The following is a 25,390-nucleotide window of genomic DNA, read 5'->3' as shown; positions in this document are numbered from 1 at the left end:
TGAGCAAGCTATTTTTCCATCTCCCTGGCGAGCATCGCCCACCTGTCTGCTGAGGCTCCCTCAGCAGACTGAAGCTGACTACTACTGGCAGCTGCTACAGACTGTGGGCTGCCCATTGTGACACGTGGTCCCATTGTGACACGTGGTCCCATTGTTCCAGGAATAGAACACATCCAAGCATTGTGTTCTATGAATGGCATGATTCCTATCACAGTGTTCCATGGATGGAACACATCCTATTTACTGCAGGCAAGCAGCGCACCTAGCTGCTGCTGCTGCTGCTGCTGCTACAAACCACTAGAATACCGTCTGTCAGACAGGTGGACGTAGGCCGAACATTCAAATAACTCGCCAGATAAATCGTTGCTTTTCCATTTAATTCATATATGAATTAATTCAAAATTGAACAGTAAATTTCAAAGTTGGAAGGCCACAAGAGGGGGACAATGTTTCAAAAATGAAACGACATATCATTGCATAAGGGATGTGGTAGGAATTGAATGCTTGAATTAAGACTGGGGAAGTACTGAGGTGAAGGGGCTGCAGGCCTTGTAGCAGGTGGGTGTGCAGAAATGTAGCTATCCAAAGCCAAACACATTTCCGCAGCTTGTCATACCTGTACCTACCAAGCAGCAAAGGCCAAGATAGATTGTTATTTTACTGACAGATTGAATACAGTGCAATGCCTCCCATATAGAGGTGAATAAGAGTAGTAGTAGTAGTAGTAGTAGTATTAGAAGAGTTGGTCAAGTTAAATCAAGGCTAAGGAATTGGAAATGTGCAACTTGGACCAAGAAAAACTAATTACATAGCAACGACATTTGAAAAAAGCATTCAAATCATGCTTTGAAAACACTACTTGTTTATCCCGATTTCAATTCAATCTGTTTTTGGAAACTGCTTAAGAGAGTGAGTGCACCATTCTCAGAGGAACTGCAGATACTGAAATGATGCGTGGAGTGAAGTGAGCAAGCTATTTTTCCATCTCCCTGGCGAGCATCGCCCACCTGTCTGCTTAGGCTCCCTCAGCAGACTGAAGCTGACTACTACTGCGCAGCTGCTACAGACTGTTGGCTGCCCATTGTGACACGTGGTCCCATTGTGACACGTGGTCCCATTGTTCCAGGAATAGAACACATCCAAGCATTGTGTTCTATGAATGGCATGATTCCTATCACAGTGTTCCATGGATGGAACACATCCTATTTACTGCAGGCAAGCAGCGCACCTAGCTGCTGCTGCTGCTGCTGCTACAAGCCACTAGAATACCGTCTGTCAGACAGGTGGACGTAGGCCGAACATTCAAATAACTCGCCAGATAAATCGTTGCTTTTCCATTTAATTCATATATGAATTAATTCAAAATTGAACAGTAAATTTCAAAGTTGGAAGGCCACAAGAGGGGGACAATGTTTCAAAAATGAAACGACATATCATTGCATGAGGGATGTGGTAGGAATTGAATGCTTGAATTAAGACTGGGGAAGTACTGAGGGGAAGGGGCTGCAGGCCTTGTAGCAGGTGGGTGTGCAGAAATGTAGCTATCCAAAGCCAAACACATTACTGCAGCTTGTCATATCTGTACCTACCAAGCAGCAAAGGCCAAGATAGATCGTTATTTTACTGACAGATTGAATACAGTGCAATGCCTCCCATATAGAGGTGAATAAGAGTAGTAGTAGTAGTAGTAGTAGTAGTAGTAGAAGAGTTGGTCAAGTTAAATCAAGGCTAAGGAATTGGAAATGTGCAACTTGGACCAAGAAAAACTAATTACAGAGCAACGACATTTGAAAAAAGCATTCAAATCATGCTTTGAAAACACTACTTGTGTATCCCAATTTCAATTCAATATGTCTTTGGAAACCGCTTAATAGAGTGAGTGCACCATTCTCAGAGGAACTTCAGATACTGAAATGATGCGTGGAGTGAAGTGAGCAAGCTATTTTTCCATCTCCCTGGCGAGCATCGCCCACCTGTCTGCTGAGGCTCCCTCAGCAGACTGAAGCTGACTACTACTGCGCAGCTGCTACAGACTGTGGGCTGCCCATTGTGACACGTGGTCCCATTGTGACACGTGGTCCCATTGTTCCAGGAATAGAACACATCCAAGCATTGTGTTCTATGAATGGCATGATTCCTATCACAGTGTTCCATGGATGGAACACATCCTATTTACTGCAGGCAAGCAGCGCACCTAGCTGCTGCTGCTGCTGCTGCTACAAGCCACTAGAATACCGTCTGTCAGACATGTGGACGTAGGCCGAACATTCAAATAACTCGCCAGATAAATCGTTGCTTTTCCATTTAATTCATATATGAATTAATTCAAAATTGAACAGTAAATTTCGAAGTTGGAAGGCCACAAGAGGGGGACAATGTTTCAAAAATGAAACGACATATCATTGCATGAGGGATGTGGTAGGAATTGAATGCTTGAATTAAGACTGGGGAAGTACTGAGGGGAAGGGGCTGCAGGCCTTGTAGCAGGTGGGTGTGCAGAAATGTAGCTATCCAAAGCCAAACACATTACCGCAGCTTGTCATACCTGTACCTACCAAGCAGCAAAGGCCAAGATAGATCGTTATTTTACTGACAGATTGAATACAGTGCATTGCCTCCCATATAGAGGTGAATAAGAGTAGTAGTAGTAGTAGTAGTAGAAGAGTTGGTCAAGTTAAATCAAGGCTAAGGAATTGGAAATGTGCAACTTGGACCAAGAAAAACTAATTACAGAGCAACGACATTTGAAAAAAGCATTCAAATCATGCTTTGAAAACACTACTTGTCTATCCCAATTTCAATTCAATCTGTCTTTGGAAACCGCTTAAGAGAGTGAGTGCACCATTCTCAGAGGAACTGCAGATACTGAAATGATGCGTGGAGTGAAGTGAGCAAGCTATTTTTCCATCTCCCTGGCGAGCATCGCCCACCTGTCTGCTGAGGCTCCCTCAGCAGACTGAAGCTGACTACTACTGCGCAGCTGCTACAGACTGTTGGCTGCCCATTGTGACACGTGGTCCCATTGTGACACGTGGTCCCATTGTTCCAGGAATAGAACACATCCAAGCATTGTGTTCTATGAATGGCATGATTCCTATCACAGTGTTCCATGGATGGAACACATCCTATTTACTGCAGGCAAGCAGCGCACCTAGCTGCTGCTGCTGCTACAAGCCACTAGAATACCGTCTGTCAGACAGGTGGACGTAGGCCGAACATTCAAATAACTAGCCAGATAAATCGTTGCTTTTCCATTTAATTCATATATGAATTAATTCAAAATTGAACAGTAAATTTCAAAGTTGGAAGGCCACAAGAGGGGGACAATGTTTCAAAAATGAAACGACATATCATTGCATGAGGGATGTGGTAGGAATTGAATGCTTGAATTAAGACTGGGGAAGTACTGAGGGGAAGGGGCTGCAGGCCTTGTAGCAGGTGGGTGTGCAGAAATGTAGCTATCCAAAGCCAAACACATTACCGCAGCTTGTCATACCTGTACCTACCAAGCAGCAAAGGCCAAGATAGATCGTTATTTTACTGACAGATTGAATACAGTGCAATGCCTCCCATATAGAGGTGAATAAGAGTAGTAGTAGTATAAGTAGTAGTAGTAGTAGTAGTAGTAGTAGTAGTAGTCGTAGTAGAAGTAGAAGAGTTGGTCAAGTTAAATCAAGGCTAAGGAATTGGAAATGTGCAACTTGGACCAAGAAAAACTAATTACAGAGCAACGACATTTGAAAAAAGCATTCAAATCATGCTTTGAAAACACTACTTGTGTATCCCGATTTCAATTCAATCTGTCTTTGGAAACCGCTTAAGAGAGTGAGTGCACCATTCTCAGAGGAACTGCAGATACTGAAGTGATGCGTGGAGTGAAGTGAGCAAGCTATTTTTCCATCTCCCTGGCGAGCATCGCCCACCTGTCTGCTGAGGCTCCCTCAGCAGACTGAAGCTGACTACTACTACGCAGCTGCTACAGACTGTGGGCGGCCCATTGTGACACGTGGTCCCATTGTGACACGTGGTCCCATTGTTCCAGGAATAGAACACATCCAAGCATTGTGTTCTATGAATGGCATGATTCCTATCACAGTGTTCCATGGATAGAACACATCCTATTTACTGCAGGCAAGCAGCGCACCTAGCTGCTGCTGCTGCTGTTGCTGCTACAAACCACTAGAATACCGTCTGTCAGACAGGTGGACGTAGGCCGAACATTCAAATAACTCGCCAGATAAATCGTTGCTTTTCCATTTAATTCACATATAAATTAATTCAAAATTGAACAGTAAATTTCAAAGTTGGAAGGCCACAAGAGGGGGACAATGTTTCAAAAATGAAACGACATATCATTGCATGAGGGATGTGGTAGGAATTGAATGCTTGAATTAAGACTGGGGAAGTACTGAGGGGAAGGGGCTGCAGGCCTTGTAGCAGGTGGGTGTGCAGAAATGTAGCTATCCAAAGCCAAACACATTACCGCAGCTTGTCATACCTGTACCTACCAAGCAGCAAAGGCCAAGATAGATCGTTATTTTACTGACAAATTGAATACAGTGCAATGCCTCCCATATAGAGGTGAATAAGAATAGTAGTAGTAGTAGTAGTAGAAGAGTTGGTCAAGTTAAATCAAGGCTAAGGAATTGGAAATGTGCAACTTGGACCAAGAAAAACTAATTACAGAGCAACGACATTTGAAAAAAGCATTCAAATCATGCTTTGAAAACACTACTTGTGTATCCCGATTTCAATTCAATCTGTCTTTGGAAACCGCTTAAGAGATTGAGTGCACCATTCTCAGAGGAACTGCAAATACTGAAATGATGCATGGAGTGAAGTGAGCAAGCTATTTTTCCATCTCCCTGGCGTGCATCGCCCACCTGTCTGCTGAGGCTCCCTCAGCAGACTGAAGCTGATTACTACTGCGCAGCTGCTACAGACTGTGGGCTGCCCATTGTGACACGTAGTCCCATTGTGACACGTGATCCCATTGTTCCAGGAATAGAACACATCCAAGCATTGTGTTCTATGAATGGCATGATTCCTATCACAGTGTTCCATGGATGGAACACATCCTATTTACTGCAGGCAAGCAGCGCACCTAGCTGCTGCTGCTGCTACAAGCCACTAGAATACAGTCTGTCAGACAGGTGGACGTAGGCCGAACATTCAAATAACTAGCCAGATAAATCGTTGCTTTTCCATTTAATTCATATATGAATTAATTCAAAATTGAACAGTAAATTTCAAAGTTGGAAGGCCACAAGAGGGGGACAATGTTTCAAAAATGAAACGACATATCATTGCATGAGGGATGTGGTAGGAATTGAATGCTTGAATTAAGACTGGGGAAGTACTGAGGGGAAGGGGCTGCAGGCCTTGTAGCAGGTGGGTGTGCAGAAATGTAGCTATCCAAAGCCAAACACATTACTGCAGCTTGTCACACCTGTACCTACCAAGCAGCAAAGGCCAAGATAGATCGTTATTTTACTGACAGATTGAATACAGTGCAATGCCTCCCATATAGAGGTGAATAAGAGTAGTAGTAGTAGTAGTAGTAGTAGTAGTAGAAGAGTTGGTCAAGTTAAATCAAGGCTAAGGAATTGGAAATGTGCAACTTGGACCAAGAAAAACTAATTACAGAGCAACGACATTTGAAAAAAGCTTTCAAATCATGCTTTGAAAACACTACTTGTGTATCCCATTTTCAATTCAGTCTGTCTTTGGAAACCGCTTAAGAGAGTGAGTGCACCATTCTCAGAGGAACTGCAGATACTGAAATGATGCGTGGAGTGAAGTGAGCAAGCTATTTTTCCATCTCCCTGGCGAGCATCGCCCACCTGTCTGCTGAGGCTCCCTCAGCAGACTGAAGCTGACTACTACTGCGCAGCTGCTACAGACTGTGGGCTGCCCATTGTGACACGTGGTCCCATTGTGACACGTGGTCCCATTGTTCCAGGAATAGAACACATCCAAGCATTGTGTTCTATGAATGGCATGATTCCTCTCACAGTGTTCCATGGATGGAACACATCCTATTTACTGCAGGCAAGCAGCGCACCTAGCTGCTGCTGCTGCTACAAGCCACTAGAATACCGTCTGTCAGACAGGTGGACGTAGGCCGAACATTCAAATAACTCGCCAGATAAATCGTTGCTTTTCCATTTAATTCATATATGAATTAATTCAAAATTGAACAGTAAATTTCAAAGTTGGAAGGCCACAAGAGGGGGACAATGTTTCAAAAATGAAACGACATATCATTGCATGAGGGATGTGGTAGGAATTGAATGCTTGAATTAAGACTGGGGAAGTACTGAGGGGAAGGGGCTGCAGGCCTTGTAGCAGGTGGGTGTGCAGAAATGTAGCTATCCAAAGCCAAACACATTACTGCAGCTTGTCACACCTGTACCTACCAAGCAGCAAAGGCCAAGATAGATCGTTATTTTACTGACAGATTGAATACAGTGCAATGCCTCCCATATAGAGGTGAATAAGAGTAGTAGTAGTAGTAGTAGTAGTAGTAGTAGTAGTAGTAGTAGTAGTAGAAGAGTTGGTCAAGTTAAATCAAGGCTATGGAATTGGAAATGTGCAACTTGGACCAAGAAAAACTAATTACAGAGCAACGACATTTGAAAAAAACATTCAAATCATGCTTTGAAAACACTACTTGTGTATCCCAATTTCAATTCAATCTGTCTTTGGAAACCGCTTAAGAGAGTGAGTGCACCATTCTCAGAGGAACTGCAGATACTGAAATGATGCGTGGAGTGAAGTGAGCAAGCTATTTTTCCATCTCCCTGGCGAGCATCGCCCACCTGTCTGCTGAGGCTCCCTCAGCAGACTTAAGCTGACTACTACTGCGCAGCTGCTACAGACTGTGGGCTGCCCATTGTGACACGTGGTCCCATTGTGACACGTGGCCCCATTGTTCCAGGAATAGAACACATTCAAGCATTGTGTTCTATGAATGGCATGATTCCTATCACAGTGTTCCATGGATGGAACACATCCTATTTACTGCAGGCAAGCAGCGCACCTACAAGCCACTAGAATACCGTCTGTCAGACAGGTGGACGTAGGCCGAACATTCAAATAACTCGCCAGATAAATCGTTGCTTTTCCATTTAATTCATATATGAATTAATTCAAAATTGAACAGTAAATTTCAAAGTTGGAAGGCCACAAGAGGGGGACAATGTTTCAAAAACGAAACGACATATCATTGCATGAGGGATGTGGTAGGAATTGAATGCTTGAATTAAGACTGGGGAAGTACTGAGGGGAAGGGGCTGCAGGCCTTGTAGCAGGTGGGTGTGCAGAAATGTAGCTATCCAAAGCCAAACACATTACTGCAGCTTGTCACACCTGTACCTATCAAGCAGCAAAGGCCAAGATAGATCGTTATTTTACTGACAGATTGAATACAGTGCAATGCCTCCCATATAGAGGTGAATAAGAGTAGTAGTAGTAGTAGTAGTAGTAGAAGAGTTGGTCAAGTTAAATCAAGGCTAAGGAATTGGAAATGTGCAACTTGGACCAAGAAAAACTAATTACAGAGCAACTACATTTGAAAAAAGCATTCAAATCATGCTTTGAAAACACTACTTGTCTATCCCGATTTCAATTCAATCTGTCTTTGGAAACCGCTTAAGAGAGTGAGTGCACCATTCTCAGAGGAACTGCAGATACTGAAATGATGTGTGGAGTGAAGTGAGCAAGCTATTTTTCCATCTCCCTGGCGAGCATCGCCCACCTGTCTGCTGAGGCTCCCTCAGCAGACTGAAGCTGACTACTACTGCGCAGCTGCTACAGACTGTGGGCTGCCCATTGTGACACGTGGTCCCATTGTGACACGTGGTCCCATTGTTCCAGGAATAGAACACATCCAAGCATTGTGTTCTATGAATGGCATGATTCCTATCACAGTGTTCCATGGATGGAACACATCCTATTTACTGCAGGCAAGCAGCGCACCTAGCTGCTGCTGCTGCTGCTGCTACAAGCCACTAGAATACCGTCTGTCAGACAGGTGGACGTAGGCCGAACATTCAAATAACTCGCCAGATAAATCGTTGCTTTTCCATTTAATTCATATATGAATTAATTCAAAATTGAACAGTAAATTTCAAAGTTGGAAGGCCACAAGAGGGGGACAATGTTTCAAAAATGAAACGACATATCATTGCATGAGGGATGTGGTAGGAATTGAATGCTTGTATTAAGACTGGGGAAGTACTGAGGGGAAGGGGCTGCAGGCCTTGTAGCAGGTGGGTGTGCAGAAATGTAGCTATCCAAAGCCAAACACATTACTTCAGCTTGTCACACCTGTACCTACCAAGCAGCAAAGGCCAAGATAGATCGTTATTTTACTGACAGATTGAATACAGTGCAATGCCTCCCATATAGAGGTGAATAAGAGTAGTAGTAGTAGTAGTAGTAGTAGTAGTAGTAGTAGAAGAGTTGGTCAAGTTAAATCAAGGCTAAGGAATTGGAAATGTGCAACTTGGACCAAGAAAAACTAATTACATAGCAACGACATTTGAAAAAAGCATTCAAATCATGCTTTGAAAACACTACTTGTTTATCCCGATTTCAATTCAATCTGTCTTTGGAAACTGCCTCAGCAGACAGGTGGGCGATGCTTGCCTGGGAGATGGAAAAATAGCTTGCTCACTTCACTCCACGCATCATTTCAGTATCTGCAGTTCCTCTGAGAATGGTGCACTCACTCTCTTAAGCGGTTTCCAAAGACAGATGAATAATGAATGTTTTGAATTTTCTCCAAAAGTAAAGTAGTTGCAGACTCATCCTTTTAGAGACTTGTTTGGGCTAATGAGAGGAGTAGAAAAACATCAAAAATTTCAGTCCTGCACGATTCTACCAAGAAATGTGTGTTCATTCAAACCGCTGGTTTTTGATATTTTGGGCCCTATTGAATAACGAATGTTTTGAATTTTCTCCAAAAGTAAAGTAGTTGCAAACTCATCCTTTTAGAAACTTGTTTGGGCAGTTGAGAGGAGTAAAAAACCATCAAAAATTTCAATCCTGCATGATTCTACCAAGAAATGTGATTCTTCATTCAAAACCTGATTTTTGCTATTGGGCTCTATTGAATAATGAATGTTTTGAATTTTCTCCAAAAGTAAAGTAGTTGCAAACTCATGCTTTTAGAGACTTGTTTGGGCTCATGAGAGGAGTAGAAAAACATCAAAAATTTCAGTCCTGCATGATTCTACCAAGAAATGTGTGTTCATTGAAACCGCTGGTTTTTGATAGTTTGGGCCCTATTGAATAATGAATGTTTTGAATTTTCTCCAAAAGTAAAGTAGTTGCAAACTCATCCTTTTAGAAACTTGTTTGGGCTGTTGAGAGGAGTAAAAAACCATCAAAAATTTCAATCCTGCATGATTCTACCAAGAAATGTGATTCTTCATTCAAAACGCTGGTTTTTGCTATTGGGCTCTATTGAATAATGAATGTTTTGAATTTTCTCCAAAAGTAAAGTAGTTGCAAACTCATCCTTTTAGAAACTTGTTTGGGCTGTTGAGAGGAGTAAAAAACCATCAAAAATTTCAATCCTGCATTATTTTACCAAGAAATGTGATTTTTCATTCAAAACCTGATTTTTGCTCTTGGGCTCTATTGAATAATGAATGTTTTGAATTTTCTCCAAAAGTAAAGTAGTTGCAAACTCATGCTTTTAGAGACTTGTTTGGGCTCATGAGAGGAGTAGAAAAACATCAAAAATTTCAGTCCTGCATGATCCCACCAAGAAATGTGTGTTTATTGAAACCGCTGGTTTTTGATAGTTTGGGCCCTATTGAATAATGAATGTTTTGAATTTTCTCCAAAAGTAAAGTAGTTGCAAACTCATCCTTTTAGAAACTTGTTTGGGCTGTTGAGAGGAGTAAAAAACCATCAAAAATTTCAATCCTGCATGATTCTACCAAGAAATGTGATTCTTCATTCAAAACCTGATTTTTGCTATTGGGCTCTATTGAATAATGAATGTTTTGAATTTTCTCCAAAAGTAAAGTAGTTGCAAACTCATCCTTTTAGAGACTTGTTTGGGCTAATGAGAGGAGTAGAAAAACATCAAAAATTTCAGTCCTGCACGATTCTACCAAGAAATGTGTGTTCATTCAAACCGCTGGTTTTTGATAGCTTGGGCCCTATTGAATAATGAATGTTTTGAATTTTCTCCAAAAGTAAAGTAGTTGCAAACTCATCCTTTTAGAAACTTGTTTGGGTTGTTGAGCGGAGTAAAAAACCATCAAAAATTTCAATCCTGCATGATTCCACCAAGAAATGTGATTCTTCATTCAAAACCTGATTTTTGCTATTGGGCTCTATTGAATAATGAATGTTTTGAATTTTCTTCAAAAGTAAAGTAGTTGCAAACTCATGCTTTTAGAGACTTGTTTGGGCTCATGAGAGGAGTAGAAAAACATCAAAAATTTCAGTCCTGCATGATTCTACCAAGAAATGTGTGTTCATTGAAACCGCTGGTTTTTGATAGTTTGGGCCCTATTGAATAATGAATGTTTTGAATTTTCTCCAAAAGTAAAGTAGTTGCAAACTCATCCTTTTAGAAACTTGTTTGGGCTGTTGAGAGGAGTAAACAACCATCAAAAATTTCAATCCTGAATTATTCTACCAAGAAATGTGATTCTTCATTCAAAACGCTGGTTTTTGCTATTGGGCTCTATTGAATAATGAATGTTTTGAGTTTTCTCCAAAAGTAAAGTAGTTGCAAACTCATCCTTTTAGAGACTTGTTTGGGCTCATGAGAGGAGTAGAAAAACATCAAAAATTTCAGTCCTGCACGATTCTACCAAGAAATGTGTGTTCATTCAAACCGCTGGTTTTTGATATTTTGGGCCCTATTGAATAATGAATGTTTTGAATTTTCTCCAAAAGTAAAGTAGTTGCAAACTCATCCTTTTAGAAACTTGTTTGGGCTGTTGAGAGGAGTAAAAAACCATCAAAAATTTCAATCCTGCATGATTCTAACAAGAAATGTGATTCTTCATTCAAAACCTGATTTTTGCTATTGGGCTCTATTGAATAATGAATGTTTTGAATTTTCTCCAAAAGTAAAGTAGTTGCAAACTCATGCTTTTAGAGACTTGTTTGGACTCATGAGAGGAGTAGAAAAACATCAAAAATTACAGTCCTGCATGATTCTACCAAGAAATGTGTGTTCATTGACACCGCTGGTTTTTGATAGTTTGGGCCCTATTGAATAATGCATGTTTTGAATTTTCTCCAAAAGTAAAGTAGTTGCAAACTCATCCTTTTAGAGACTTGTTTGGGCTAATGAGAGGAGTAGAAAAACATCAAAAATTTCAGTCCTGCACGATTCTACCAAGAAATGTGTGTTCATTGAAACCGCTGGTTTTTGATAGTTTGGGCCCTATTGAATAATGAATGTTTTGAATTTTCTCCAAAAGTAAAGTAGTTGCAAACTCATCCTTTTAGAAACTTGTTTGGGCTGTTGAGAGGAGTAAAAAACCATCAAAAATTTCAATCTTGCATGATTCTACCAAGAAATGTGATTCTTCATTCAAAAACTGATTTTTGCTATTGGGCTCTATTGAATAATGAATGTTTTGAATTTTCTCCAAAAGTAAAGTAGTTGCAAACTCATGCTTTTAGAGACTTGTTTGGGCTCATGAGAGGAGTAGAAAAACATCAAAAATTTCAGTCCTGCATGATTCTACCAAGAAATGTGTGTTCATTGACACCGCTGGTTTTTGATAGTTTGGGCCCTATTGAATAATGAATGTTTTGAATTTTCTCCAAAAGTAAAGTAGTTGCAAACTCATCCTTTTAGAAACTTGTTTGGGCTGTTGAGAGGAGTAAAAAACCATCAAAAATTTCAATCCTGCATGATTCTACCAAGAAATGTGATTCTTCATTCAAAACGCTGGTTTTTGCTATTGGGCTCTATTGAATAATGAATGTTTTGAATTTTCTCCAAAAGTAAAGTAGTTGCAAACTCATCCTTTTAGAGACTTGTTTGGGCTCATGAGAGGAGTAGAAAAACATCAAAAATTTCAGTCCTGCACGATTCTACCAAGAAATGTGTGTTCATTCAAACCGCTGGTTTTTGATATTTTGGGCCCTATTGAATAATGAATGTTTTGAATTTTCTCCAAAAGTAAAGTAGTTGCAAACTCATCCTTTTAGAAACTTGTTTGGGCTGTTGAGAGGAGTAAAAAACCATCAAAAATTTCAATCTTGCATGATTCTACCAAGAAATGTGATTCTTCATTCAAAAACTGATTTTTGCTATTGGGCTCTATTGAATAATGAATGTTTTGAATTTTCTCCAAAAGTAAAGTAGTTGCAAACTCATGCTTTTAGAGACTTGTTTGGGCTCATGAGAGGAGTAGAAAAACATCAAAAATTTCAGTCCTGCATGATTCTACCAAGAAATGTGTGTTCATTCAAACCGCTGGTTTTTGATAGTTTGGGCCCTATTGAATAATGAATGTTTTGAATTTTCTCCAAAAGTAAAGTAGTTGCAAACTCATCCTTTTAGAAACTTGTTTGGGCTGTTGAGAGCAGTAAAAAACCATCAAAAATTTAAATCCTGCATGATTCTACCAAGAAATGTGATTCTTCATTCAAAATGCTGGTTTTTGCTATTGGGCTCTATTGAATAATGAATGTTTTGAATTTTCTCCAAAAGTAAAGTATTTGCAAACTCATCCTTTTAGAGACTTGTTTGGGCTAATGAGAGGAGTAGAAAAACATCAAAAATTTCAGTACTGCACGATTCTACCAAGAAATGTGTGTTCATTCAAACCGCTGGTTTTTGATAGTTTGGGCCCTATTGAATAATGAATGTTTTGAATTTTCTCCAAAAGTAAAGTAGTTGCAAACTCATCCTTTTAGAAACTTGTTTGGGCTGTTGAGAGGAGTAAAAAACCATCAAAAATTTCAATCCTGCATGATTCTACCAAGAAATGTGATTCTTCATTCAAAACCTGACTTTTGCTATTGGGCTCTATTGAATAATGAATGTTTTGAATTTTCTCCAAAAGTAAAGTAGTTGCAAACTCATGCTTTTAGAGACTTGTTTGGGCTCATGAGAGGAGTAGAAAAACATCAAAAATTTCAGTCCTGCATGATTCTACCAAGAAATGTGTGTTCATTGACACCGCTGGTTTTTGATAGTTTGGGCCCTATTGAATAATGAATGATTTGAATTTTCTCCAAAAGTAAAGTAGTTGCAAACTCATCCTTTTAGAAACTTGTTTGGGCTGTTGAGAGGAGTAAAAAACCATCAAAAATTTCAATCCTGCATGATTCTACCAAGAAATGTGATTCTTCATTCAAAACGCTGGTTTTTGCTATTGGGCTCTATTGAATAATGAATGTTTTGAATTTTCTCCAAAAGTAAAGTAGTTGCAAACTCATCCTTTTAGAGACTTGTTTGGGCTCATGAGAGGAGTAGAAAAACATCAAAAATTTCAGTCCTGCACGATTCTACCAAGAAATGTGATTCTTCATTCAAAACCTGATTTTTGCTCTTGGGCTCTATTGAATAATGAATGTTTTGAATTTTCTCCAAAAGTAAAGTAGTTGCAAACTCATGCTTTTAGAGACTTGTTTGGGCTCATGAGAGGAGTAGAAAAACATCAAAAATTTCAGTCCTGCTTGATTCTACCAAGAAATGTGTGTTCATTGACACCGCTGGTTTTTGATAGTTTGGGCCCTATTGAATAATGAATGTTTTGAATTTTCTCCAAAAGTAAAGTAGTTGCAAACTCATCCTTTTAGAAACTTGTTTGGGCTGTTGAGAGGAGTAAAAAACCATCAAAAATTTCAATCCTGCATGATTCTACCAAGAAATGTGATTCTTCATTCAAAACGCTGGTTTTTGCTATTGGGCTCTATTGAATAATGAATGTTTTGAATTTTCTCCAAAAGTAAAGTAGTTGCAAACTCATCCTTTTAGAGACTTGTTTGGGCTCATGAGAGGAGTAGAAAAACATCAAAAATTTCAGTCCTGCACGATTCTACCAAGAAATGTGTGTTCATTCAAACCGCTGGTTTTTGATATTTTGGGCCCTATTGAATAATGAATGTTTTGAATTTTCTCCAAAAGTAAAGTAGTTGCAAACTCATCCTTTTAGAAACTTGTTTGGGCTGTTGAGAGGAGTAAAAAACCATCAAAAATTTCAATCTTGCATGATTCTACCAAGAAATGTGATTCTTCATTCAAAAACTGATTTTTGCTATTGGGCTCTATTGAATAATGAATGTTTTGAATTTTCTCCAAAAGTAAAGTAGTTGCAAACTCATGCTTTTAGAGACTTGTTTGGGCTCATGAGAGGAGTAGAAAAACATCAAAAATTTCAGTCCTGCATGATTCTACCAAGAAATGTGTGTTCATTCAAACCGCTGGTTTTTGATAGTTTGGGCCCTATTGAATAATGAATGTTTTGAATTTTCTCCAAAAGTAAAGTAGTTGCAAACTCATCCTTTTAGAAACTTGTTTGGGCTGTTGAGAGCAGTAAAAAACCATCAAAAATTTAAATCCTGCATGATTCTACCAAGAAATGTGATTCTTCATTCAAAATGCTGGTTTTTGCTATTGGGCTCTATTGAATAATGAATGTTTTGAATTTTCTCCAAAAGTAAAGTATTTGCAAACTCATCCTTTTAGAGACTTGTTTGGGCTAATGAGAGGAGTAGAAAAACATCAAAAATTTCAGTACTGCACGATTCTACCAAGAAATGTGTGTTCATTCAAACCGCTGGTTTTTGATAGTTTGGGCCCTATTGAATAATGAATGTTTTGAATTTTCTCCAAAAGTAAAGTAGTTGCAAACTCATCCTTTTAGAAACTTGTTTGGGCTGTTGAGAGGAGTAAAAAACCATCAAAAATTTCAATCCTGCATGATTCTACCAAGAAATGTGATTCTTCATTCAAAACCTGACTTTTGCTATTGGGCTCTATTGAATAATGAATGTTTTGAATTTTCTCCAAAAGTAAAGTAGTTGCAAACTCATGCTTTTAGAGACTTGTTTGGGCTCATGAGAGGAGTAGAAAAACATCAAAAATTTCAGTCCTGCATGATTCTACCAAGAAATGTGTGTTCATTGACACCGCTGGTTTTTGATAGTTTGGGCCCTATTGAATAATGAATGATTTGAATTTTCTCCAAAAGTAAAGTAGTTGCAAACTCATCCTTTTAGAAACTTGTTTGGGCTGTTGAGAGGAGTAAAAAACCATCAAAAATTTCAATCCTGCATGATTCTACCAAGAAATGTGATTCTTCATTCAAAACGCTGGTTTTTGCTATTGGGCTCTATTGAATAATGAATGTTTTGAATTTTCTCCAAAAGTAAAGTAGTTGCAAACTCATCCTTTTAGAGACTTGTTTGGGCTCATGAGAGGAGTAGAAAAACATCAAAAATTTCAGTCCTGCACGATTCTACCAAGAAATGTGATTCTTCATTCAAAACCTGATTTTTGCTCTTGGGCTCTATTGAATAATGAATGTTTTGAATTTTCTCCAAAAGTAAAGTAGTTGCAAACTCATGCTTTTAGAGACTTGTTTGGGCTCATGAGAGGAGTAGAAAAACATCAAAAATTTCAGTCCTGCACGATTCTACCAAGAAATGTGTGTTCATTCAAACCGCTGGTTTTTGATAGTTTGGGCCCTATTGAATAATGAATGTTTTGAATTTTCTCCAAAAGTAAAGTAGTTGCAAACTCATCCTTTTAGAAACTTGTTTGGGCTGTTGAGAGGAGTAAAAAACCATCAAAAATTTCAATCCTGCATGATTCTACCAAGAAATGTGATTCTTCATTCAAAACCTGACTTTTGCTATTGGGCTCTATTGAATAATGAATGTTTTGAATTTTCTCCAAAAGTAAAGTAGTTGCAAACTCATGCTTTTAGAGACTTGTTTGGGCTCATGAGAGGAGTAGAAAAACATCAAAAATTTCAGTCCTGCATGATTCTACCAAGAAATGTGTGTTCATTGACACCGCTGGTTTTTGATAGTTTGGGCCCTATTGAATAATGAATGATTTGAATTTTCTCCAAAAGTAAAGTAGTTGCAAACTCATCCTTTTAGAAACTTGTTTGGGCTGTTGAGAGGAGTAAAAAACCATCAAAAATTTCAATCCTGCATGATTCTACCAAGAAATGTGATTCTTCATTCAAAACGCTGGTTTTTGCTATTGGGCTCTATTGAATAATGAATGTTTTGAATTTTCTCCAAAAGTAAAGTAGTTGCAAACTCATCCTTTTAGAGACTTGTTTGGGCTCATGAGAGGAGTAGAAAAACATCAAAAATTTCAGTCCTGCACGATTCTACCAAGAAATGTGATTCTTCATTCAAAACCTGATTTTTGCTCTTGGGCTCTATTGAATAATGAATGTTTTGAATTTTCTCCAAAAGTAAAGTAGTTGCAAACTCATGCTTTTAGAGACTTGTTTGGGCTCATGAGAGGAGTAGAAAAACATCAAAAATTTCAGTCCTGCATGATTCTACCAAGAAATGTGTGTTCATTGAAACCGCTGGTTTTTGATCGTTTGGGCCCTATTGAATAATGAATGTTTTGAATTTTCTCCAAAAGTAAAGTAGTTGCAAACTCATGCTTTTAGAGACTTGTTTGGGCTCATGAGAGTAGAAAACCATCAGAAATTTCAGTCCTGCATGATTCTACCAAGAAATGTGTGTTCATTGAAACTGCTGGTTTTTGATAGTTTGGGCCCTATTGAATAATGAATGTTTTGAATTTTCTCCAAAAATAAAATAGTTGCAAACTCATCCTTTTAGAAACTTGTTTGGGCTGTTGAGAGGAGTAAAAAACCATCAAAAATTTCAATCCTGCATGATTCTACCAAGAAATGTGATTCTTCATTCAAAACGCTGGTTTTTGTTATTGGGCTCTGTTGAATAATGAATGTTTTGAATTTTCTCCAAAAGTAAAGTAGTTGCAAACTCATCCTTTTAGAGACTTGTTTGGGCTCATGAGAGAAGTAGAAAAACATCAAAAATTTCAGTCCTGCACGATTCTACCAAGAAATGTGTGTTCATTCAAACCGCTGGTTTTTGATATTTTGGGCCCTATTGAATAATGAATGTTTTGAATTTTCTCCAAAAGTAAAGTAGTTGCAAACTCATCCTATTAGAAACTTGTTTGGGCTGTAGAGAGGAGTAAAAAACCATCAAAAATTTCAATCCTGCATGATTTTACCAAGAAATGTGATTCTTCATTCAAAACCTGATTTTTGCTATTGGGCTCTATTGAATAATGAATGTTTTGAATTTTCTCCAAAAGTAAAGTAGTTGCAAACTCATGCTTTTAGAGACTTGTTTGGGCTCATGAGAGGAGTAGAAAAACATCAAAAATTTCAGTCCTGCATGATCCCACCAAGAAATGTGTGTTTATTGAAACCACTGGTTTTTGATAGTTTGGGCCCTATTGAATAATGAATGTTTTGAATTTTCTCCAAAAATAAAGTAGTTGCAAACTCATCCTTTTAGAAACTTGTTTGGGCTGTTGAGAGGAGTAAAAAACCATCAAAAATTTCAATCCTGCATGATTCTACCAAGAAATGTGATTCTTCATTCAAAACCTGATTTTTGCTATTGGGCTCTATTGAATAATGAATGTTTTGAATTTTCTTCAAAAGTAAAGTAGTTGCAAACTCATGCTTTTAGAGACTTGTTTGGGCTCATGAGAGGAGTAGAAAAACATCAAAAATTTCAGTCCTGCATGATTCTACCAAGAAATGTGTGTTCATTGAAACCGCTGGTTTTTGATAGTTTGGGCCCTATTGAATAATGAATGTTTTGAATTTTCTCCAAAAGTAAAGTAGTTGCAAACTCATCCTTTTAGAAACTTGTTTGGGCTGTTGAGAGCAGTAAAAAACCATCAAAAATTTCAATCCTGCATGATTCTACCAAGAAATGTGATTCTTCATTCAAAACGCTGGTTTTTGCTATTGGGCTATATTGAGTAATGAATGTTTTGAATTTTCTCCAAAAGTAAAGTAGTTGCAGACTCATCCTTTTAGAGACTTGTTTGGGCTAATGAGAGGAGTAGAAAAACATCAAAAATTTCAGTCCTGCACGATTCTACCAAGAAATGTGTGTTCATTCAAACCGCTGGTTTTTGATATTTTGGGCCCTATTGAATAACGAATGTTTTGAATTTTCTCCAAAAGTAAAGTAGTTGCAAACTCATCCTTTTAGAAACTTGTTTGGGCTGTTGAGAGGAGAAAAAAACATCAAAAATTTCAATCCTGCATGATTCTACCAAGAAATGTGATTCTTCATTCAAAACCTGATTTTTGCTATTGGGCTCTATTGAATAATGAATGTTTTGAATTTTCTCCAAAAGTAAAGTAGTTGCAAACTCATGCTTTTAGAGACTTGTTTGGGCTCATGAGAGGAGTAGAAAAACATCAAAAATTTCAGTCCTGCATGATTCTACCAAGAAATGTGTGTTCATTGAAACCGCTGGTTTTTGATAGTTTGGGCCCTATTGAATAATGAATGTTTTGAATTTTCTCCAAAAGTAAAGTAGTTGCAAACTCATCCTTTTAGAAACTTGTTTGGGCTGTTGAGAGGAGTAAAAAACCATCAAAAATTTCAATCCTGCATGATTCTACCAAGAAATGTGATTCTTCATTCAAAACGCTGGTTTTTGCTATTGGGCTCTATTGAATAATGAATGTTTTGAATTTTCTCCAAAAGTAAAGTAGTTGCAAACTCATCCTTTTAGAAACTTGTTTGGGCTGTTGAGAGGAGTAAAAAACCATCAAAAATTTCAATCCTGCATTATTTTACCAAGAAATGTGATTCTTCATTCAAAACCTGATTTTTGCTCTTGGGCTCTATTGAATAATGAATGTTTTGAATTTTCTTCAAAAGTAAAGTAGTTGCAAACTCATGCTTTTAGAGACTTGTTTGGGCTCATGAGAGGAGTAGAAAAACATCAAAAATTTCAGTCCTGCATGATCCCACCAAGAAATGTGTGTTTATTGAAACCACTGGTTTTTGATAGTTTGGGCCCTATTGAATAATGAATGTTTTGAATTTTCTCCAAAAATAAAGTAGTTGCAAACTCATCCTTTTAGAAACTTGTTTGGGCTGTTGAGAGGAGTAAAAAACCATCAAAAATTTCAATCCTGCATGATTCTACCAAGAAATGTGATTCTTCATTCAAAACGCAGGTTTTTGCTATTGGGCTCTATTGAATAATGAATGTTTTGAATTTTCTCCAAAAGTAAAGTAGTTGCAAACTCATCCTTTTAAAGACTTGTTTGGGCTCATGAGAGGAGTAGAAAAACATCAAAAATTTCAGTCTTGCACGATTCTACCAAGAAATGTGTGTTCATTCAAACCGCTGATTTTTGATATTTTGGGCCCTATTGAATAATGAATGTTTTGAATTTTCTCCAAAAGTAAAGTAGTTGCAAACTCATCCTTTTAGAAACTTGTTTGGGCTGTTGAGAGGAGTAAAAAACCATCAAAAATTTCAATCCTGCATGATTCTACCAAGAAATGTGATTCTTCATTCAAAACCTGATTTTTGCTATTGGGCTCTATTGAATAATGAATGTTTTGAATTTTCTCCAAAAGTAAAGTAGTTGCAAACTCATGCTTTTAGAGACTTGTTTGGGCTCATGAGAGGAGTAGAAAAACATCAAAAATTTCAGTCCTGCATGATTCTACCAAGAAATGTGTGTTCATTGAAACCGCTGGTTTTTGATAGTTTGGGCCCTATTGAATAATGAATGTTTTGAATTTTCTCCAAAAGTAAAGTAGTTGCAAACTCATCCTTTTAGAAACTTGTTTGGGCTGTTGAGAGGAGTAAAAAACCATCAAAAATTTCAATCCTGCATGATTCTACCAAGAAATGTGATTCTTCATTCAAAACGCTGGTTTTTGCTATTGGGCTCTATTGAATAATGAATGTTTTGAATTTTCTCCAAAAGTAAAGTAGTTGCAAACTCATCCTTTGAGAGACTTGTTTGGGCTAATGAGAGGAGTAGAAAAACATCAAAAATTTCAGTCCTGCACGATTCTACCAAGAAATGTGTGTTCATTCAAACCGCTGGTTTTTGATAGCTTGGGCCCTATTGAATAATGAATGTTTTGAATTTTCTCCAAAAGTAAAGTAGTTGCAAACTCATCCTTTTAGAAACTTGTTTGGGTTGTTGAGAGGAGTAAAAAAACATCAAAAATTTCAATCCTGCATGATTCTACCAAGAAATGTGATTCTTCATTCAAAACCTGATTTTTGCTATTGGGCTCTATTGAATAATGAATGTTTTGAATTTTCTCCAAAAGTAAAGTAGTTGCAAACTCATGCTTTTAGAGACTTGTTTGGGCTCATGAGAGGAGTAGAAAACCATCAGAAATTTCAGTCCTGCATGATTCTACCAAGAAATGTGTGTTCATTGAAACTGCTGGTTTTTGATAGTTTGGGCCCTATTGAATAATGAATGTTTTGAATTTTCTCCAAAAATAAAATAGTTGCAAACTCATCCTTTTAGAAACTTGTTTGGGCTGTTGAGAGGAGTAAAAAAACCATCAAAAATTTCAATCCTGCATGATTCTACCAAGAAATGTGATTCTTCATTCAAAACGCTGGTTTTTGTTATTGGGCTCTGTTGAATAATGAATGTTTTGAATTTTCTCCAAAAGTAAAGTAGTTGCAAACTCATCCTTTTAGAGACTTGTTTGGGCTCATGAGAGAAGTAGAAAAACATCAAAAATTTCAGTCCTGCACGATTCTACCAAGAAATGTGTGTTCATTCAAACCGCTGGTTTTTGATATTTTGGGCCCTATTGAATAATGAATGTTTTGAATTTTCTCCAAAAGTAAAGTAGTTGCAAACTCATCCTATTAGAAACTTGTTTGGGCTGTAGAGAGGAGTAAAAAACCATCAAAAATTTCAATCCTGCATGATTTTACCAAGAAATGTGATTCTTCATTCAAAACCTGATTTTTGCTATTGGGCTCTATTGAATAATGAATGTTTTGAATTTTCTCCAAAAGTAAAGTAGTTGCAAACTCATGCTTTTAGAGACTTGTTTGGGCTCATGAGAGGAGTAGAAAAACATCAAAAATTTCAGTCCTGCACGATTCTACCAAGAAATGTGTGTTCATTGAAACCGCTGGTTTTTGATAGTTTGGGCCCTATTGAATAATGAATGTTTTGAATTTTCTCCAAAAGTAAAGTAGTTGCAAACTCATCCTTTTAGAAACTTGTTTGGGCTGTTGAGAGGAGTAAAAAACCATCAAAAATTTCAATCTTGCATGATTCTACCAAGAAATGTGATTCTTCATTCAAAAACTGATTTTTGCTATTGGGCTCTATTGAATAATGAATGTTTTGAATTTTCTCCAAAAGTAAAGTAGTTGCAAACTCATGCTTTTAGAGACTTGTTTGGGCTCATGAGAGGAGTAGAAAAACATCAAAAATTTCAGTCCTGCATGATTCTACCAAGAAATGTGTGTTCATTGACACCGCTGGTTTTTGATAGTTTGGGCCCTATTGAATAATGAATGTTTTGAATTTTCTCCAAAAGTAAAGTAGTTGCAAACTCATCCTTTTAGAAACTTGTTTGGGCTGTTGAGAGGAGTAAAAAACCATCAAAAATTTCAATCCTGCATGATTCTACCAAGAAATGTGATTCTTCATTCAAAACGCTGGTTTTTGCTATTGGGCTCTATTGAATAATGAATGTTTTGAATTTTCTCCAAAAGTAAAGTAGTTGCAAACTCATCCTTTTAGAGACTTGTTTGGGCTCATGAGAGGAGTAGAAAAACATCAAAAATTTCAGTCCTGCACGATTCTACCAAGAAATGTGTGTTCATTCAAACCGCTGGTTTTTGATATTTTGGGCCCTATTGAATAATGAATGTTTTGAATTTTCTCCAAAAGTAAAGTAGTTGCAAACTCATCCTTTTAGAAACTTGTTTGGGCTGTTGAGAGGAGTAAAAAACCATCAAAAATTTCAATCTTGCATGATTCTACCAAGAAATGTGATTCTTCATTCAAAAACTGATTTTTGCTATTGGGCTCTATTGAATAATGAATGTTTTGAATTTTCTCCAAAAGTAAAGTAGTTGCAAACTCATGCTTTTAGAGACTTGTTTGGGCTCATGAGAGGAGTAGAAAAACATCAAAAATTTCAGTCCTGCATGATTCTACCAAGAAATGTGTGTTCATTCAAACCGCTGGTTTTTGATAGTTTGGGCCCTATTGAATAATGAATGTTTTGAATTTTCTCCAAAAGTAAAGTAGTTGCAAACTCATCCTTTTAGAAACTTGTTTGGGCTGTTGAGAGCAGTAAAAAACCATCAAAAATTTAAATCCTGCATGATTCTACCAAGAAATGTGATTCTTCATTCAAAATGCTGGTTTTTGCTATTGGGCTCTATTGAATAATGAATGTTTTGAATTTTCTCCAAAAGTAAAGTATTTGCAAACTCATCCTTTTAGAGACTTGTTTGGGCTAATGAGAGGAGTAGAAAAACATCAAAAATTTCAGTACTGCACGATTCTACCAAGAAATGTGTGTTCATTCAAACCGCTGGTTTTTGATAGTTTGGGCCCTATTGAATAATGAATGTTTTGAATTTTCTCCAAAAGTAAAGTAGTTGCAAACTCATCCTTTTAGAAACTTGTTTGGGCTGTTGAGAGGAGTAAAAAACCATCAAAAATTTCAATCCTGCATGATTCTACCAAGAAATGTGATTCTTCATTCAAAACCTGACTTTTGCTATTGGGCTCTATTGAATAATGAATGTTTTGAATTTTCTCCAAAAGTAAAGTAGTTGCAAACTCATGCTTTTAGAGACTTGTTTGGGCTCATGAGAGGAGTAGAAAAACATCAAAAATTTCAGTCCTGCATGATTCTACCAAGAAATGTGTGTTCATTGACACCGCTGGTTTTTGATAGTTTGGGCCCTATTGAATAATGAATGATTTGAATTTTCTCCAAAAGTAAAGTAGTTGCAAACTCATCCTTTTAGAAACTTGTTTGGGCTGTTGAGAGGAGTAAAAAACCATCAAAAATTTCAATCCTGCATGATTCTACCAAGAAATGTGATTCTTCATTCAAAACGCTGGTTTTTGCTATTGGGCTCTATTGAATAATGAATGTTTTGAATTTTCTCCAAAAGTAAAGTAGTTGCAAACTCATCCTTTTAGAGACTTGTTTGGGCTCATGAGAGGAGTAGAAAAACATCAAAAATTTCAGTCCTGCACGATTCTACCAAGAAATGTGATTCTTCATTCAAAACCTGATTTTTGCTCTTGGGCTCTATTGAATAATGAATGTTTTGAATTTTCTCCAAAAGTAAAGTAGTTGCAAACTCATGCTTTTAGAGACTTGTTTGGGCTCATGAGAGGAGTAGAAAAACATCAAAAATTTCAGTCCTGCACGATTCTACCAAGAAATGTGTGTTCATTCAAACCGCTGGTTTTTGATAGTTTGGGCCCTATTGAATAATGAATGTTTTGAATTTTCTCCAAAAGTAAAGTAGTTGCAAACTCATCCTTTTAGAAACTTGTTTGGGCTGTTGAGAGGAGTAAAAAACCATCAAAAATTTCAATCCTGCATGATTCTACCAAGAAATGTGATTCTTCATTCAAAACCTGACTTTTGCTATTGGGCTCTATTGAATAATGAATGTTTTGAATTTTCTCCAAAAGTAAAGTAGTTGCAAACTCATGCTTTTAGAGACTTGTTTGGGCTCATGAGAGGAGTAGAAAAACATCAAAAATTTCAGTCCTGCATGATTCTACCAAGAAATGTGTGTTCATTGACACCGCTGGTTTTTGATAGTTTGGGCCCTATTGAATAATGAATGATTTGAATTTTCTCCAAAAGTAAAGTAGTTGCAAACTCATCCTTTTAGAAACTTGTTTGGGCTGTTGAGAGGAGTAAAAAACCATCAAAAATTTCAATCCTGCATGATTCTACCAAGAAATGTGATTCTTCATTCAAAACGCTGGTTTTTGCTATTGGGCTCTATTGAATAATGAATGTTTTGAATTTTCTCCAAAAGTAAAGTAGTTGCAAACTCATCCTTTTAGAGACTTGTTTGGGCTCATGAGAGGAGTAGAAAAACATCAAAAATTTCAGTCCTGCACGATTCTACCAAGAAATGTGATTCTTCATTCAAAACCTGATTTTTGCTCTTGGGCTCTATTGAATAATGAATGTTTTGAATTTTCTCCAAAAGTAAAGTAGTTGCAAACTCATGCTTTTAGAGACTTGTTTGGGCTCATGAGAGGAGTAGAAAAACATCAAAAATTTCAGTCCTGCATGATTCTACCAAGAAATGTGTGTTCATTGAAACCGCTGGTTTTTGATCGTTTGGGCCCTATTGAATAATGAATGTTTTGAATTTTCTCCAAAAGTAAAGTAGTTGCAAACTCATGCTTTTAGAGACTTGTTTGGGCTCATGAGAGTAGAAAACCATCAGAAATTTCAGTCCTGCATGATTCTACCAAGAAATGTGTGTTCATTGAAACTGCTGGTTTTTGATAGTTTGGGCCCTATTGAATAATGAATGTTTTGAATTTTCTCCAAAAATAAAATAGTTGCAAACTCATCCTTTTAGAAACTTGTTTGGGCTGTTGAGAGGAGTAAAAAACCATCAAAAATTTCAATCCTGCATGATTCTACCAAGAAATGTGATTCTTCATTCAAAACGCTGGTTTTTGTTATTGGGCTCTGTTGAATAATGAATGTTTTGAATTTTCTCCAAAAGTAAAGTAGTTGCAAACTCATCCTTTTAGAGACTTGTTTGGGCTCATGAGAGAAGTAGAAAAACATCAAAAATTTCAGTCCTGCACGATTCTACCAAGAAATGTGTGTTCATTCAAACCGCTGGTTTTTGATATTTTGGGCCCTATTGAATAATGAATGTTTTGAATTTTCTCCAAAAGTAAAGTAGTTGCAAACTCATCCTATTAGAAACTTGTTTGGGCTGTAGAGAGGAGTAAAAAACCATCAAAAATTTCAATCCTGCATGATTTTACCAAGAAATGTGATTCTTCATTCAAAACCTGATTTTTGCTATTGGGCTCTATTGAATAATGAATGTTTTGAATTTTCTCCAAAAGTAAAGTAGTTGCAAACTCATGCTTTTAGAGACTTGTTTGGGCTCATGAGAGGAGTAGAAAAACATCAAAAATTTCAGTCCTGCATGATCCCACCAAGAAATGTGTGTTTATTGAAACCACTGGTTTTTGATAGTTTGGGCCCTATTGAATAATGAATGTTTTGAATTTTCTCCAAAAATAAAGTAGTTGCAAACTCATCCTTTTAGAAACTTGTTTGGGCTGTTGAGAGGAGTAAAAAACCATCAAAAATTTCA

Source organism: Dendrobates tinctorius, unplaced genomic scaffold, assembly GCF_039654945.1.
Source record: "Dendrobates tinctorius isolate UK_male_01 unplaced genomic scaffold, ASM3965494v1 ptg000125l, whole genome shotgun sequence".
In the NCBI taxonomy this organism is placed as follows: Eukaryota; Metazoa; Chordata; class Amphibia; order Anura; family Dendrobatidae; genus Dendrobates; species Dendrobates tinctorius.
This window is presented reverse-complemented; position numbering follows the sequence as displayed.